Source organism: Musa acuminata, chromosome BXJ2-4 (assembly GCF_036884655.1).
Source record: "Musa acuminata AAA Group cultivar baxijiao chromosome BXJ2-4, Cavendish_Baxijiao_AAA, whole genome shotgun sequence".
In the NCBI taxonomy this organism is placed as follows: domain Eukaryota; kingdom Viridiplantae; phylum Streptophyta; class Magnoliopsida; order Zingiberales; family Musaceae; genus Musa; species Musa acuminata.
This window is the reverse complement of record NC_088341.1, coordinates 14,183,108-14,200,124: the sequence shown is the minus strand read 5'-3', so window position 1 is coordinate 14,200,124 and position 17,017 is coordinate 14,183,108. Positions and strand designations below refer to the sequence as shown.

At 35.2% G+C, this 17,017-nt stretch overlaps 1 long non-coding RNA gene across 1 annotated transcript; it reads left to right on the top strand.

Annotated features, from left to right (window-relative positions):
- Positions 1–2,097: 2,097 nt before the first annotated feature.
- On the top strand, positions 2,098–5,938 carry LOC135610073 (uncharacterized). The gene is made up of 3 exons (XR_010486022.1): positions 2,098–2,239; positions 2,315–2,372; positions 5,333–5,938. It is a non-coding gene; the product is annotated as an uncharacterized LOC135610073 (long non-coding RNA).
- Positions 5,939–17,017: the final 11,079 nt, after the last annotated feature.

Sequence of the window (17,017 nt, the reverse complement as noted above, 5' to 3'; positions counted from 1 at the left end):
GATTGACGCACCGGAGAAAGTTGCAGTAAATGTCTTAAGAACTTTTATAGTTAGCATGTAGATTAAGCTAGGAATGGGAGGTGATCTCATTAACTTAATCTGGGGGCAATTGGGCCCTTGACAGACCCAAATTGGGCCGGATGGATCAGCCCATTCGGACCCAAATTTTCTAGTCGACGGTGGCACCGCTTGGGTCGGCAGTGGCACCGCCCAGGAGCTCAGTCTCCCAAGAAAGCTAGGCGGTGCAACCGCCCAGGTCAAGCGGTGGCACCGCCTGAGCTCAATCTCCGAGCGAGACTAGGCGGTGGAACCACCCTAGTCAGGCGGTGGCACCGCTTAGGCTCAGTTTTCGAGCGAGACTGGTCGGTGGTACCACCCCTGTCAGGTGGTGGTACCGCTAGAGCTCGGTCTCCAAGCTCTATCAGGTGGTCATACCGTCCAATCTGGCGGTAGAACCGCCAGGACCCCGAAAATTCGGGAGATGACATTTTTTAGCTCCAAATTCAAACAAGTTTTGGGCTTATATAAACCCCACCCTTTCCTGCATGAAAGGGTACCGAAAATCCAATCTTACTTTGTGATTTTTAGAGCTCAAAAGTGTTGTATAAGCTAACAGTTCTCCTCCCTCTCTTTTTCCAAGTTTTGATCATTCAAGAGAGGAGTGAAAATTCTGTAAGGGTTGTCTCTTAAGCTCGTCAAAAGGAGTGAAACTGTAAAAGGGTGATTGACCTTCGCCTATTGAAGGAAGGCCTCTAGTAGACACCGGTGACCTCGTCGGAAGAGGAAGCCGAAAGTGGATGTAGGTCATGTTTGACTGAACCACTCTAAAATCTGGTTTGCATTTCTTTTGTGCTATTTATCTTAACTGCAAACTGTCTTCCTTACTTTACTTCAAATATGTTTCCGTAAGCTTTCAAAGTTATTATCTGCACGAAATGACTTTTACGTCGGAATCGGATTTCAATGAACAAACATAGTTTTAAACGTCGAAAGTTTTCCGCTGCACTAATTCGCCCCCCCCCTCTTAGTGCTCTTGATCGAAAGTATAATTATATTTGTTAGAATAAGTTTTTTAGATGGAAAAGAAACGAACTCATGATAATACTTTAATAAAATAAAAATAAAGCTCACTATCAAGTTTAAAATCACAGAGCGATATAGAAAGTTCATCACCCCAAGTATAATAAACAAGGATATATAACTAAAACTAAAAGCTCATCACTCAAGGATGCATCCAAGAGATATAGAATTTAAGAGAAAATTCTAAAAAATCTTCTACCAATATCCTTAGTTTATAAATTTTTTTTAACCCTGAAACATCAAAATAAGTATTAGTATATGAAACAACCATGCATATGCTTATCTAAGAAAAATATTTTACAGCTAGTAACTAACTCATTTAATACATTTCTTAGTCACGAAGAAAAATATATTAAAATAATTATAACTTTATCTAAGAAATATGCTTATGAATTATCATATTTGAGTAGACTGAATTAAAAATAGTAAAATAAAATTATGAGTCGTAGAGAATACCATAACATTCACAAGATTCACGTGAATTGATTATAGCAAATTAGACATTTTTGTGTCAACCTTTTCTTTGGAACTTTAAAGAAATGATGTGTAGAGATTGAGTTTTATCTAAATATACTGTACATGCATATCATGACCTACGTCTAATATCTTCATGTAATTGTGATGCAGGAGTTTGGCTTGATTGACAAGAAGGAACTTGCGCCACTTCAGGAGTTTATAGATTCCATCATCGTTCCATATTAAACTTGAGGCTTCCGCAGGACTACTAATCTGGAGTTTGGCTTGGTTTCCTTTCAGTGTACTGATATCCTGGATTGTATTAATATATTCGAAAAATAAATGCTAATAATTAACTCATAAACTTCCTTTTTCACTAGGCTGATTTATACGTTCTGTTGTCACATTGGTTCGGAGGCTTTTAACAAAGTCTACCAGGATGAACTCCGATACCATACCCACCATGTCGGATGAGTAAAACTCCACAGGTTGGACCCTCCGATTTGATGATCACTTAATCAGGAGCGTCGAGTGGATCGGACGGCGTTGGTACGTTTTGAGCCCTCTCACTCTTCCGGTAACCTAATCCCGCCATATAAATTTCCCTGTCTCCACAAGTCTTATCCAGCTTTTGGCCTCCACCGCCCCCAACGGGCCGTGGTTGATCGCCGACGCTTTCGGATCCTGACCCCTTCCTCCTGTGGTCTGTGTTAGTCCTACTTTTTCTCTTCCTTTTTTTCTTTTCTCAGCATTTTCTAGCTTTGTTTCTTCTCTATAGGACGGAAGATGCAAACTCGTGACACTTCAAGCGGCTTCTGATTTGGGTGCAAGATCAGGTCTGGCTTCCGTTTTCCCACTAGATAAATTTTACTAGTATTTGCATGAATTATCCTTTTTATTCTCAAAGCTAATGGCATCGCCATTAACACGTGGTCTGTGTTAATGACGATTTGGTACCTAGTCCATCTTGGCAAAGCGGAAGAGCCTTGTGAGGCAATGTCTTGCTTTGAATGCTAATGGACTGATATCAACCTTCATCGTTTCGGTTCTGCACATGAGTTCTAATCGTGCTGCAGATCAGTAATGATGATACATCAACATCTCTCATCCTCACGCATTTCGCCATTTTTCTTAATTATGAAATGTTTTTCTATCGTATTATTTATCAAAAACATGTAATATCTGCATACGTAGTCCATCTTGGCCAAGCAGAAAAACTCTATAAGGGAATGGCCTGCTTCGAATGCCAATGGGCTTATATCGACCTTCTCTTCAACTTTAATTCCGATAAACTTGGAGATCAGTGGAGACGACACATCAATATCACATTGGTTTACAACCACATCAAACACTTGATATCATCTCAAGGGCGCCCTGTTGGGTATGAAGCATAAGTTGAGACTAATAAGATCTGTTGAGACTTGATAAGATCTGATGACCATAGCGAGTTCAGAACAATTTCAGATCATCCCCGCATTTCTCTCCCGTCTTCTCCTCTCCGCCGATGGATAATTTCATACAAAATGCCTCGTGATAATTTCTCAATAGAGTCGTGTGATGGTAAAAATAAATAAGTGGAGATTTATTTTGAATAAATCATCCTTAATTTAAATTTTTATGGTAAGTCTTGGATGCACATGCCTCGCAAAATTAGAATATTCCGTTAAGATAGTGGGTCAGGCCGAGGCCGAAATTGGTTGTGTTGTTACAGGCCAATGTAGGTACCACTGACGGCCGAAAAATTATTGGGCTGCTTTTCCTGTGGCTCATGCGTTATTTTGTGGACGATACTTCACATCTCGGTAGCATAAAATTATCCGGACGAAACGTTAGGAGAACCAAATCTTCTGTACGTATATGTATTGTAAAACCTCCATTTCGTTCGTCTTGAAATCAACCTGAAAATAGTTTCTAAGTTGACTAATTATTTGAAATCAAATGCTGAAGAGCCTCCAATTATGGGGAATATTTCCCAGAAAAGCCCTTTCAATTTGGTTTTTTTAATATTTTAAAGTCCCTCACTAGCCTCAATGAAGAATTTTCATTTACACTTGCATTAGTTCAAATTGTTACATCGTGTTTTGGTTTATAAATAAAAAATATTTCTTCTAATCAAAAAACATTTTTAACGAATCAAGACATAATTTATGACTTTGAGTTGCATATAATATCAGAAAAAAGAACTTAATCTACATATAAGTGTTTGATATACTTAAAAAAATTTGTAACACCCTCACTTTTAGTTTTAGTCATACCCTAAGGGCATCACTTATTTTTATTTATAATAGGACAATGAAAAGTAGATAATTTTAAAATTAAGATATGTTAACTTACTAAATAAAATGAAATGATTTTTCTTGTATAGAATGTTTTTGATGTCCATATAATTATAATATCTAATTAAAAATTATAAATATAATATATTTAAAATTTATACATATAAAATGCTCATAAGGTATCGTCTCTATTTGTGTTGATATGGTTTTGCATGTACTCAATTTTTTATTCAATCATTTGATGGAGTATTAAGATTTATATCTTTACAATAGTTATTTAGTAATTATAAGTGAGTAATTATATAGTAATAATTGTTTAGTGAGTAATTATTTGGTAAATATAAGTTTTTATAGTCTTATTAGGTGAGCATGAATCATATCATGTATATAAAATTTTGAAAACATTGATATACGATTTTTAATAATATTTTTTATTTTATTATTTTTAATAAATATATTTTTATAATATAGTATATGTAAAATAAAGAGTTAAAATTTTATATCAAAATAATTTCAAATTTTGATACATATATGTAGAAAGAATAGTAAATTTAAGAATTTCTGTATCTTATAAAATATATGTACTCATAAAACATATGTTATTATAATATATATGTTTTCATATTTCATGTCATAATATATATGTTTTCTCATATTGATTGACATAGCATATTAGTATTTTTACATTTTATGTTATAATATTTACATGAATTTTTTATATCATATTTTATTATATATATATATATTGTATGTTGTAATATATTTATATATATTTTTTATCTCATGGCATTATATATATATATATATATATATATATATATATATATATATATATATATATACATATAAGATATTTTTATTGTAATATCTATATTTTTATGTTTATAAAATATATACATTTATATTTAGGTCATATTTAGCTCATGATAATTATATCATTCGAAATATATTTTTAAAAATATATTATGAAATAATAATATTTATTTTTGTTATTTTGTAGCAAAGCAAATTTATCTTTATCTGATTAAATTAAAAATAAAAATATCAATGAACGATTATATTCTTTACTAATTAAAGTGTATTAGATAGTAATAGTCGTGACTTTTTGGTGGAGGCAACATCCGAAGGGATGGAAACATCGCCTATCTCCTTTTGCTTGACATCGAAAGCATTAACTAAATTCACTTAAGCTGATGCACTTAAAAGGCAATAAAACTGCACATCACTGGCATGCGCTAAACACAATCTGACGTGTGGAATATTGTTGCAACGATGCATCTGTCGGTGCCTAGGGAGCATTACCCACACAGGCCCAACATACCCATACGTGTGTTGTGGTGTCGCAACCATGAACCTGCGGGGGCCAAACATAATCGTACGTGTGGTGTAGCATCATCTTCTCGGACCTGTGAAAACCCTGCATTAAATTAAAGCCCAGCTTTAGGGCTTGTGCTTGAGCACCACACGCCTCATTCATGCTTTCTTTGACTGTGATGAATCTGTGTTTTCCTTGGATGCAGATGTCGATGCCATTGCGAACGAGCTTGATTGTGGCCATCAGATGTAGCAGGCTATGGCTACGGTTGGTGACTTGATTCGTGGTTGGAGGAAGGGCGATCCCTTCTACCTCTGAGGTTGTGGAGGCCCTCATAGTGTTGAGGCCGAGCGACCGCTCTCGGTTCCGCCATGTGGCCATGAGATGCAGTTGCGGGAGATGGGTTACGATGCCAGGTTGTGCAAGGTGAGGCGGGAGCGCACTTAGAATTTGTGGTCGGTAGCTACGAGTACATCAACATGATGACGTCAAAGGGGATTGAGGAGCGGTGATACATCATGGACTTGGTCTTCGCGTCGAAGTTCGTGGTGGCACAAGCGGAGAAGAGTTATGTGGAGGTAGTGGTCACGCTGTCATAGGTGATGATCGCAGCGCTGGAGAAGGTGCGGCAAGTGTTGCAGATGTTGAGGGAGGCAGCACGACGGTCACTGAAATCCCGAACTTTAGTTTTGTCGTAAACGTTAGCTCAGTAATGACATGATTCTCATGTTCTACCACACTCATGCCAAAACTATTGCTTTGTCACACTGGAAAAATAAGCTTCTTTTAAAAGCACGACGATTTAAACGCATCCGTTCGGTGTTATATTCTTACTTTATTTATTGGTCTAGTGTATTTCTTCTGCCTGTTGGACTTCTCTTGAACGATTATTTATGAACTTATTCTAAAATGACACAAATGGTAAAACAATACATATGGTAAATTGAGAGAGTATATGCAAACTGTCACACTCCATGCCAAAACTATTGTTTTGTCACACTGGAAAAATAGGCTTCTTTAAAAAACAGGACGATTTGAACTCATCCGTTCGGTGTTATATTCTTACTCTATTTATTGGTCTAGTGCACTTCTTTTGCCTGTTGGACTTCTCTAGGATATTGAACGGTTATTTATGAACTTCTTTTGGAATGACACAAATGGTAAGATAATACATATGGTAAATTGGGACAGTATCTATAAACCGAAAGATGAAGGGGGGCTGAACCTGAGAAATACTAAAGATTAGAATAAAGCATGTTTGGTATAGTAATTGTGGGATCTTTTGCAAAACAATTGTTCCTTATGGACACAATGGGTTTCAGCTAGGTATCTTACCAAGGAATCAATTTGGGAAGTTTCAGCAAGAACATATCACTCTGCAGCTTGGAAAGGAATTTTGAAGGTAAGGAATTGGCTAATCAAACACATTTCTAATGTAATCTCTTTCGGAACTAGTACTAATATGTGGTACGATCCTTGGGTGAATAGAAAGAGTATATTTCAATTATATGGTGATAGAATACGAAAAGACCTTGGGGCTCCCAAAGATTGGAAGGGTTTCGAGTTCATTGTTAATAGTACCTAGTGCCTCCCTAATCCTATTTCTCTTGAAATGTTATCACTTTGGCCGACTATCACGGCTATTCCAATCAAGATCAACTCTTCAGATATGTTTATTTGACCTCATGATAATGGTAAATTTAGTACCACATCAGCATAGAATCAAATCAAGTAGAGGAACAACAAGTGGATCCCAAGCAGTTGGACATGGGATCGACCGGGATCACAAAGACATTCCTTATGCACATGGTAGGTCCTTCTTGATAAACTACCTACAATAGATAATATGAAGAGAAGAGGTATTTATCATGTTAATCGATGCTCCCTTTGTATGCAACAAGAAGAAACTGTTGACCGCCTCTATTTTGCTTGTGACTATATTAAATGGATATGGAAGGAGATTCTTCGGCGATTTGAACTCAATAGGCTACCGTAGCCAAACTTGCATCAAGAATTTGGCGAACTCATATAATGTTTCTAAGAAAAATGGCCTCTTACACAATTAGCAAAAGTTACTTTCAGATGCGCTATTTGGTGGATGTGGAAGGAGAGATGTAGTAGACTCTTTGAGTATCGACACACAAGCAATGCTTAGCTTTTGACAGATATTATTAGAGATTCAAGATCATGTATAGAGTACGATCTCAAAATGGAGCACTTTACACATAGAGAGAAAGATATTTTTATCAGATTCAATTTTCCTATTAGTTAAAGATCTTTGGAATGACACTGAAGAATTGTATGTATCCCGAAGTTATTTGCTTTAATAATGTGTTGTACCCACAGATAGTCTTGGCATATCTGAACATTACATTTTATTTGTTGGCTACAGTTAGGAGTCATAGTCTACAGCATGTGTAGTCATGACTACACTTTATTTGTTGGCTACAGTTAGGAGTTATAGTCGACAGTATGTGTAGTCATGACTATCTCTTTGTTTGACTACTCTAGGAGTTAAGTTTATGGAGTGAGACCATTCCACCTCACTATCCTAGACTACTCTATGAGATATCAGGCTTTAATCTATGGCTTGTATAGACAAAGCTATTTGTACAAACTTCACACTTAATTAATTTACTTTAATTTACAAAAAAAAAGTAAAAGTAAATTGATTAAGTGTAAAGTTTCTATAAATAGCTTTGTCTATACAAGCCATAAACTAAGTCTGATAACTCATAGAGTACACATGCGGTAGTCATGACTACACATGCTATAGACTATAACTCCTAATTATAGCCAACAAATAAAATATAATGTCCAGATATACCAAGATTACTTGTGGGTATAGCACATTATTAAAGCAGATAACTACGGGATACATACAATTCTTCAACATAATTCACAAGATCTTTTTTTTATAATTAAAAGTAAATTTATTAAGTGTAAAGTTTCTACAAATACAAGCCATAGAATAAGTTTGATAACTCATAGAGTACATATACGGTAATCATGACTACACATGCTGTAGACTAGGACTCCTAATTGTAGCCAACAAATAAAATGTAATGTCCAAACATGCCAAGACTACCTGTGAGTATAGCACATTATTAAAGCAGATAATTACGGGATACACATAATTCTTCAACATCATTCCTAAGATCTTTAGCTAATAGCAAAATTGAATTTGATAAAAGTATCTTTCTCTCTTCGTGTAAAGTGCTTCATTTTGAGATCATGCTCCATACATGATCTTGAGTCTCTAATAATCTCTATCAAGAGTTGAGCAATGTTTGTGCATTGACACTCAAAGATTCTACTATATCTCTTCTTCTAGATCCACCAAATAACACATCTGAAAGTAACCTTTGCTAATTATGTAAGAGGCCATTTTCTTGAGAAACATTGCATGAGATCACCTAATTCTTGATGCAAATTTGGCTATAGTAGCCTATTGAGTTCAAATCGTTGAAGAATCTCCTTCCATATCCATTTGGTATAGTCACAAGCAAAATAGAGGTGGTTAATAGTTTCTTCCTGTTGCATACAAAGGGAGCATCGGTTAACATGATAAATATCTCTTCTCTTTATATTGTCTATTAAAGGTATATCAAGAAGGGCCTGGGCCATGGATTTGAGCATCGGGCCAGGAAGAGCGGAAATTGTGCCAAGGATATCAGAGTTGCGGAGGTCAACTGGTCGATTGGGCAATAGGCCACAAGAGAGAACGATGCACTAAAGAATCGGACGAAGGGTCGATGGACCAATGACATGCCGGACAACATGATTCATGTTTAGTAATATTTGTCTAGATCGAAGTGTATTTTTGTATGTGTAGGATTAACTACGATAGCAAGGCATAAAACAAAATGAAGTCCCGAAGTCAAGAACGCAATTTTGTTGGGAGTTCGAGAGTTCGTCGGAAGTCCGGACGTTCATCGGAAGTTTTGCCGGAACCAACCGAGAAGTCCAAGAGCTTGCCAAAGAAGTTTGTCGGAACTCATCAAGAAGATCATCGTGAAGTCCAAGAGCTTGCCAGAAGTCTGCTGGAACATTGCCGAGAGATCGTCAGAAGTTCACCGGAAAGATCGCTGGAAGCTCGCCGGAAGAAATCAGACTTATCTTGCTTAGAATGTCTTAGGAATCATAGTTAGCATATAATTAGAGTTGGGATTGGGACCTAATCCCATCAACTCTGTTAGGGGCAAACTAGGACCGAAGCTGGATTGGTTTGGGCCGGATTCAAGGCCCAACCAAGGTTCTGACTGGGGAATAGCAACCCGAGATTCTTGGGTGATGATACCGCCGACAGCAATGCTGCCAGCAGTGGTACCGCTGATAGCAATACTGCTAGCGGTGGTACCGCCCCTGTTCGATACTTACCTTTGTCATGATTTAGAAATTGTGCATGTTTTAATTTGAAAATATAAGGATGCACAAATAAGATCGATACTTACCTTTGTCATGATTTAGAAATTGATGTAAAGGGATAAAGATATATAAAATTGTATTCTTCCCTTTTTTTTTTTGACAATGACAAAGGGGGAGCAAAACTTGCTAGAAAGCAAATTTACTTGCTTGCATAAGTCAAGAAGATGCAAAAACTTGCTTGCATGCTTGCACATCTAAAGAGAAGATGCAAATGTACTTCATGTAGTTTGCTTCATGTAAAACATTGTATCTTGCTACCTTATTATCTTGCATTATTTTTCAAAAACTTGCTAGCTTTCATACTTCAAAGAGAAGTAACACTTGCCAAATTGCTAGCTTGATTGTTGTAAAATAATGTAAAATTTTGCTAGCTTGCACTTTGCAAAGAAAGCAAAAATGACACTTCTCAAAAGAGAAGAAAGAGCTTGCTATCTTGAACATCACTATCTTGCCAATCTCAAGAAGCAAAACTTGCAACTTGCACATTGCAATAGGAAGCAAGAATCGCTAGCTTACACACTTCAACAAGAAAGCTATCTTGCATTCGCTTTCGAAATTTTTGTTAGCTTGTATGTTGTAAACTTGCTATCTTACTGCCTTGTTTATCTAAAACTTGATAGCTTGCAAGATGTAACACTCGCTAAATTTTCTAGCTTACAAATTGCATGATGATAAAACTTGATATTATGTTTTTCATGCAATAATTTGAACTTATATCTCAAATACTTGATAGTTGTAACTTCTCATTTTTGTTGATCACAAAGGGGGAGAAGTATGATCATGTTATGTATGATGATGTATTGTAAATATTCATGTTGAAATTTGCAACGACTTGAATTCATCTTGAATTCAAGGTTCTATCAACCGAACTTCATAGTAGTTGGTTGAGTCCCTCGAGGCCATGGTAGTTCAGAGGCCGAATAGGACGAGAATTATAAAGAGTTATGGTTGGCATGAGTTGCCTACCTTTACGAGCTTAGTGCGATTGGTCGAGTCTCTCAAGGTTATGTTTGTTAGGATCAATAGTGGCATTAAAAGGGGGGGGGGGGGGTAAATTAGTGTAGCGAAAAACTTTCTCGATTTCAGAAAAATATTCGTTTTGATTAAAACTAATTCCGACGAAAATGATTTCGATTCAATTCGTTTCGGAGAGAAGTTAAACTTGAAAGCTATTGTAAAAGTGCAAGAGAAGATTAAGGAGATTTGCAGTAATAAAAATTACACAAATGAAAAGCAAACCAGAATTTAGAGTGGTTCGATCAATGTGACCTACATCTTTTGAATCTCGGATTTTAATGATGAAGTCAATTATAATTTGTTTGATCTAATCTATATGTTGAGAAAAGTATGCAAGATTAACTATGATAGCAATAAGACATAAAGCAGGTGTTGTGCCGGAGTCAAGATCGAGATCACGTTGGGAGTTCGAGAGTTCATCGGAAGTCCGGACGTTCGTTGGAAGTTCTGCCGGAACCAATCGAGAAGTCTAGGAGCTTGCCAAAGAAGCTTGTCGAAACTTGCCAAGAAGATTGTCGTAAAGTCCAAGAGCTTGTCGGGACTCCGCCAAAGCATTGCCGAGAGTTCATTGGATGTTTGTCAGAAGTACTCCGGAAGCTCGCCGGAAGAGCAATTGACGCACCAGAACTATTGAATCTCGGATTTAAGTTGTTTGATCTAATCTATATATTGAGAAAAGTGTGCAGGATTAACTACGATGGCAGTAAGACATAAAGCAAGTGTTGTACCGGAGTCAAGATCGAGATCTCATTGGGAGTTCGAGAGTTCGATGGAAGTCCGGACGTTCGTCGGAAGTTCTACGGGAACCAATCGAGAAGTCCAGGAGCTTGCCATAGAAGCTCGTCAGAACTCACCAAGAAGATCGTTGTAAAGTCCAGGAGCTTACCGGAAGTCCATCAGAACATTGCCAAGAGTTCGTCATATGTTCGCTAGAAGAGCAATTGACGCACCAGAACAAGAAGCACTGTAAATTATGTCTTAATTATTGTAGTTAGAGCGTAAATTAAGTTAGGATTATGAGGCAATCCCACTAACTTAATTATAGGCCAATTAGACCCTTAACAGGGCTGAATTGGGTTGAATTGAAACTCTTTTTGTTGAAGCATGATTAAATGAAACTCTTTTATCATTTTTGATTTGATTCAAATCATTTCACAAAGTTGGTTCTCAATGGATTTCTTCCTTACTTTCCTTCTTCATGTGAAGTTTTAATGAAAAATAAAAGGGGAGAAGTTGAAGGAAGCTATCTCTTTAATGTTTATAACTATTAATGTTGAGAACTTTTGACTAATACCATGTCATGAATGCTTGAAATATAATTAGTAAGAATTTTTACAAGTTGAAATATGGCATTAATTTCTACCACACTTGAATTGTTGAATTGTTCTCCTTTTTGTTGATGCAAAGGGGGAGAAATAATACCAAAATGTGATAAATTGATGATAAATGTATGCAATGTATTTCATCATATATACTTGAAATGTTTGCTTGATAAATTTCCTTCTTTATGATAAAATATCTAGAGCTTAACTTGTAATTTTATAATTGATATCTTGCCATAGAATGATGAATTGCTATGTTTGTCATCCTTCATATTTTAAATATCAAAACTTGAAAATGGATGTCATGCCTTGACGTTATTTTGAGAATGTTAGATCATGATAGGAATCATGATGTGTGTATTGATAAGTTTAAATGAACTTAACTTATCCATATGTTTCTTGAATTCAAAGGCCTTGAATTCAAGAATGTCTTTTCTTAAGTATGACATATAGATAGGGGGAGTTAAGGTTAACTCCCATCAATTGATTGTCATCATCAAAAAGGGAGAGATTGTTGAATCTTGAATTTTGATGATGAAGTCAATTGTAAGTTGTTTGATCTAATCTATATATTGAGAAAAGTGTGTAGGATTAACTACGATATGAAATAAATTTGACTCCGACACAACACCTGCTTTATGTCGTACTGCTATCGTAGTTAATCCTACACACTTTTCTCAACATATAGATTAGATCAAACAAATTATAATTGACTTCATAATCAAAATCCGAGATTCAATAATCTCTCCCTTTTTGATGATGATAATCAATTGATGACGGAGTTAACCTTAACTCCCCCTATTTATATGTCATACTTGAGAAAAGAAACTCTTGAATTCAAAGCCTTTGAATTAAGTATCAAACTGATAAGTTAGATTCATTTAAACTTATCAACATGCACATCATGGTTACTATCATGATCTAATATTCTGAAAATGATGTCAAAGCTTGACATCCATTTTCAAGTATGATATTTCAAATATGAAAGATGACAAAGATAGCAATTCATCATTCTATGGCAAGATATCAATTGTAAAATAGCAAGTTAAGCTCTAGATATTTTATTATAATGAAGAAAATTCATCAAGCAAACATTTCAAGTATATATGATGAAATACATTACATATATTTGTCATCAATTTATCACATTTTGATATTATTTCTCCCCCTGTGTCATCAACAAAAATGAGAACGGTTCAACAATGCAAGTGTGATAAAAATTCATTCCACATTTCAATTTGTATTTGACGATACCAATCATATTTCAAGCATTCATGAAATGATATCATTCAAAAGTTCTCAAATTAAAAGTTATAAACATTTAAAGAGATGGCTTCCATCAACTTCTCACTTTTTATTTTTCATCAAAACTTTGCATGAAGAAGGAAAGTAAGGAGGAAAATCCATTGAGAACCAACTTTGTGAATTGATTTGAATCAAGTCAAAAACGATAAAAGAGTTTCATTAAATCATGCTTCAATTTTCATAAGGATCAAGATATTCATGTGAAATCAAATCCTCACTCTTGCAAGTGTTCATCTTATACTAAAAAATCATAAAAAATATTCCTTCATTAAAAAAGAATTCATGTGAAAGAATCATCGTATGAAGGATAAAAGAAATTCCAATAAAAGAAATTTCATGAATGATCACATCAAATCGATTTCTCAATAAAAATTCACCAGAGATAAACCCATGAGAGATGCATTTGTCAATTAATTCTATGTATCAAAAATCATTAAATTATGGAGCAAAGATATGAAAGAAACTTGATATGGCATAGACTCATGAAAACTCCATTCTTGAATACATTAAGTGAAAGATAGTCCGGAAAAGATATACATCAAATTCATGCATTCGAACAAATTAACATTCCTAACTCCGCAAATGATCATAATACATCAAGTCATAGATACCAACAATTAAATGTATCAAGGAATTTATCCATTCAAAAGATATATCAAGTTTAATTCTTGAGTGATATATTCATTAAAGTAAGCTCAGAATTTAACCATTAAGGTAGTTAGCGTAGAATTTTACTATCAAAGTAAGTAGCATTTTAGGCATCAAAGCACAGCATTGCAATCGCATTTTAAGTTTACAACATTAAGGTAAACAACATATGATTATAACATAACAAAGAGGAATTGTATCCACTTCTCCTCAAATACATACATAGCTTATTCAAGTGGTGGAAAGTTCAAATGTCTAAACAAAGTATTAAACTGTTGATGAATTTGCTGCAACTCAGTTAAGATTTGATCTTGGCATTGTTCAAGTCGATCTTATCGTTGTTCAAAATGATCCATCCAAGTCCCTATGTCGTCGATAGATGAGGGAGGTGCTTGCTCTACTGGAGGTGATTTCTCAAAGGGACTAGTTCAGGTTGGAGAGGATCAGTCCTTCTAGGCAGTCTAGTCCATATACCATTTCTAAATGTACATCTCAACTGTCAAAGTAAGTTTTTATTTATAATACTAAATCTATCTAGTTTTATAATTTCTTCATCGGGTGGAATAGCAATATCATAGGCATAGAGTAGTCTTGTGATTAAGCCACCATAGGGAAGCATCATGTCCCTTTTTGATAGTTCAATCATGTTTTATTAGATTAGATAACCAAAACAATTGTTATATCCCTTCATAATCCAATACATGGTACCTAATTCCATTTGACTTACTTCATCATGATGATATTGTTTTGAGAGAATGATACTTATCAAGATGTGATGAAGTATTTTGATGCTTAAAGGTAGTAAATGTTCACAGTTTTTTTGAAGAATCACTAAGTTAGGATTACCAAAAATTGTTCCTAAGGCACGTAAGTAGTCCCAACTGTTTCTTCATCCCATTGTCCTCTAAAATAAAACCCTCTTTCTTTTACCTGAATTCCTATGATGTTACAAATTGTTCTGTTCATAATGGGTATATGATGTCCTAATAGATAGGTAGATACCCTTTCATTTTAATCTACATGTAGATTGTTATAAAATAGCCTAACAAGTCTAGGGTAGATAGGTTCACTTATTTGAAGGATTGGGAGAATGTCTAGATTAGCAAACTATTGAATATATTCTAAATCACTTAATTCAACTAAATCAACATATTTACCCTTATGAACATGTTTAGACTTAATGGGAGAAAATTTTAGGGCATGTTGATTAGAATCGAAAAGTAGGGAGTCATAATTTTCATCTAATCTCCTCTTCCCTTTGTCCCTAGAGGATCTTCAAGAACCCATTGAGGCTACAATAATAAAGGCAAATAAGGAGCAAGAATAAGTAATACAAAGGAGAATCAATTTGGTGTAGAGATTACCTTAGTAGGTTTTTTGTTTTTCTTCTAGTGATCTTCAAAAGGATGTCGGAGATTGATCCTTGATTCAGTGGGAGATGGGTATTTTGGAGTAGTTAGAGGGAGAGCAAGAGATTTGGTGCTGTTTAGAGTAGTGTAGAATGTGTTGGGGTCGGATTTACCACCGGCCCTAACTTGGGGTTTATAAGGGGCAGCTTGTGGCCGATGGCACCGCTAGTTGGGCAGTGCTACTGCCTACCACCCGTGACAACTGACGGTGCTAGCACTAGCTGGGCGATGCTACCACCTACCACCCGTGACAACTAGCGGTGCTACTGCCAACTGGGCGGTGCCACTGCCTACAGGTAGTGAGCACTGCTCACATAGTTGTGTGGGGGAGGGGGGTGATATCAATTCGCATGTAACCACACAACCTTATCATGCAAGTTATTTATTGTTATGAACTACACAACCTTATCATATAAAATTCGCATCATAAGAAAAGAAAATTCGTATTGAAGATTGTACGTTCATGATTCATCATATAAAATATATACCATACTCAAATATTATATTAAACTCGTATTGTAAAATGTATATCGTAAGTTCATGATTCATTATTTGTACGCAAACATCGTAAAAACTCATATGGAAAAAATGCATATGGCTCATTGCACACACTATAAGATTATGATTCAAGTGAGTGATCAAGAAAGTCCGAAAACGAAAATTTAACAAATTCATGCATTCGGACAGTTTAACATCCCTAATTCCCTTCTACTGAAATCAAATTGTTCTTCATTTAAGGGTTTTGTAAAGATATCGGCTAATTGATGTTTCGTATCAATAAACTCTAATATTACATCATAATTATTAACAAGATCTCATATGAAGTGATGCCTAATATCAATGTGTTTAGTTCTAGATTTTTGAATAGGATTTTTTGCTAAGCATATTGCACTAGTGTTATCACACTTTATAGGTATGTTTTTCAAGTCAATTCCATAATCCTTTAAAGTGTTTTTCATTTATATAACTTGAGCACAGCATGCACTTGCAGCTATGTACTCAGCTTCGGTTGTAGATAATGCAACCAATTTTTGTTTCTTGGAAGACTAAGAAGCAAGTGCGTGTCCTAGAAATTGACACGTTCCAGATATTCTTCTTCTATCTAAACTACATCCAGCAAAATCCGCATCAGCATAACCAAGCAATTAAAAATTCTTAGATTTAGGATACCATAATCCTAGTTTAGGAGTTCCTTTTAGGTATCTAAATATCCCTTTAACAACTTTTAAATGAGATTATTTAGGGTTAGATTGAAATCTAGCACAGAGTCCTACGTTAAACATGATGTCCGGTCTAGTTGTGGTGAGGTAAAGTAAACTACCTATCATACCCCTATAAGCTTTTTGATCAAAGCTTTCTCCACTTTCGTCAATGTCTAACTTAGTGGAGATACTCATAAGAGTGTTGATAGCCTTTGAACTATCCATGTTAAATCTTTTTAGAAAGTCTAAAGCATATTTTGTTTAATTAAGAAAAATACTATTGCTAAGTTGTTTAATTTGTAAGCCTAAAAAAATGGTTAGTTCCCCCATTAGGCTTATTTCAAATTCTAGACTCCTGCTTTTGGCAAATAATTCACATAAGAATTTATTTGTAGAACAAAAAATAATGTCATCAATATAAATTTGAATAATAAGAAAATTATTTTTAAAATTTTTAATAAATAATATAGTATCGACCTTGCCTTTAGAGAAATTTTATGAATTAGAAATGAGCTAAGTCTCTCAAACTAAGCCCTTGGGGCTTATTTCAATCCATAGA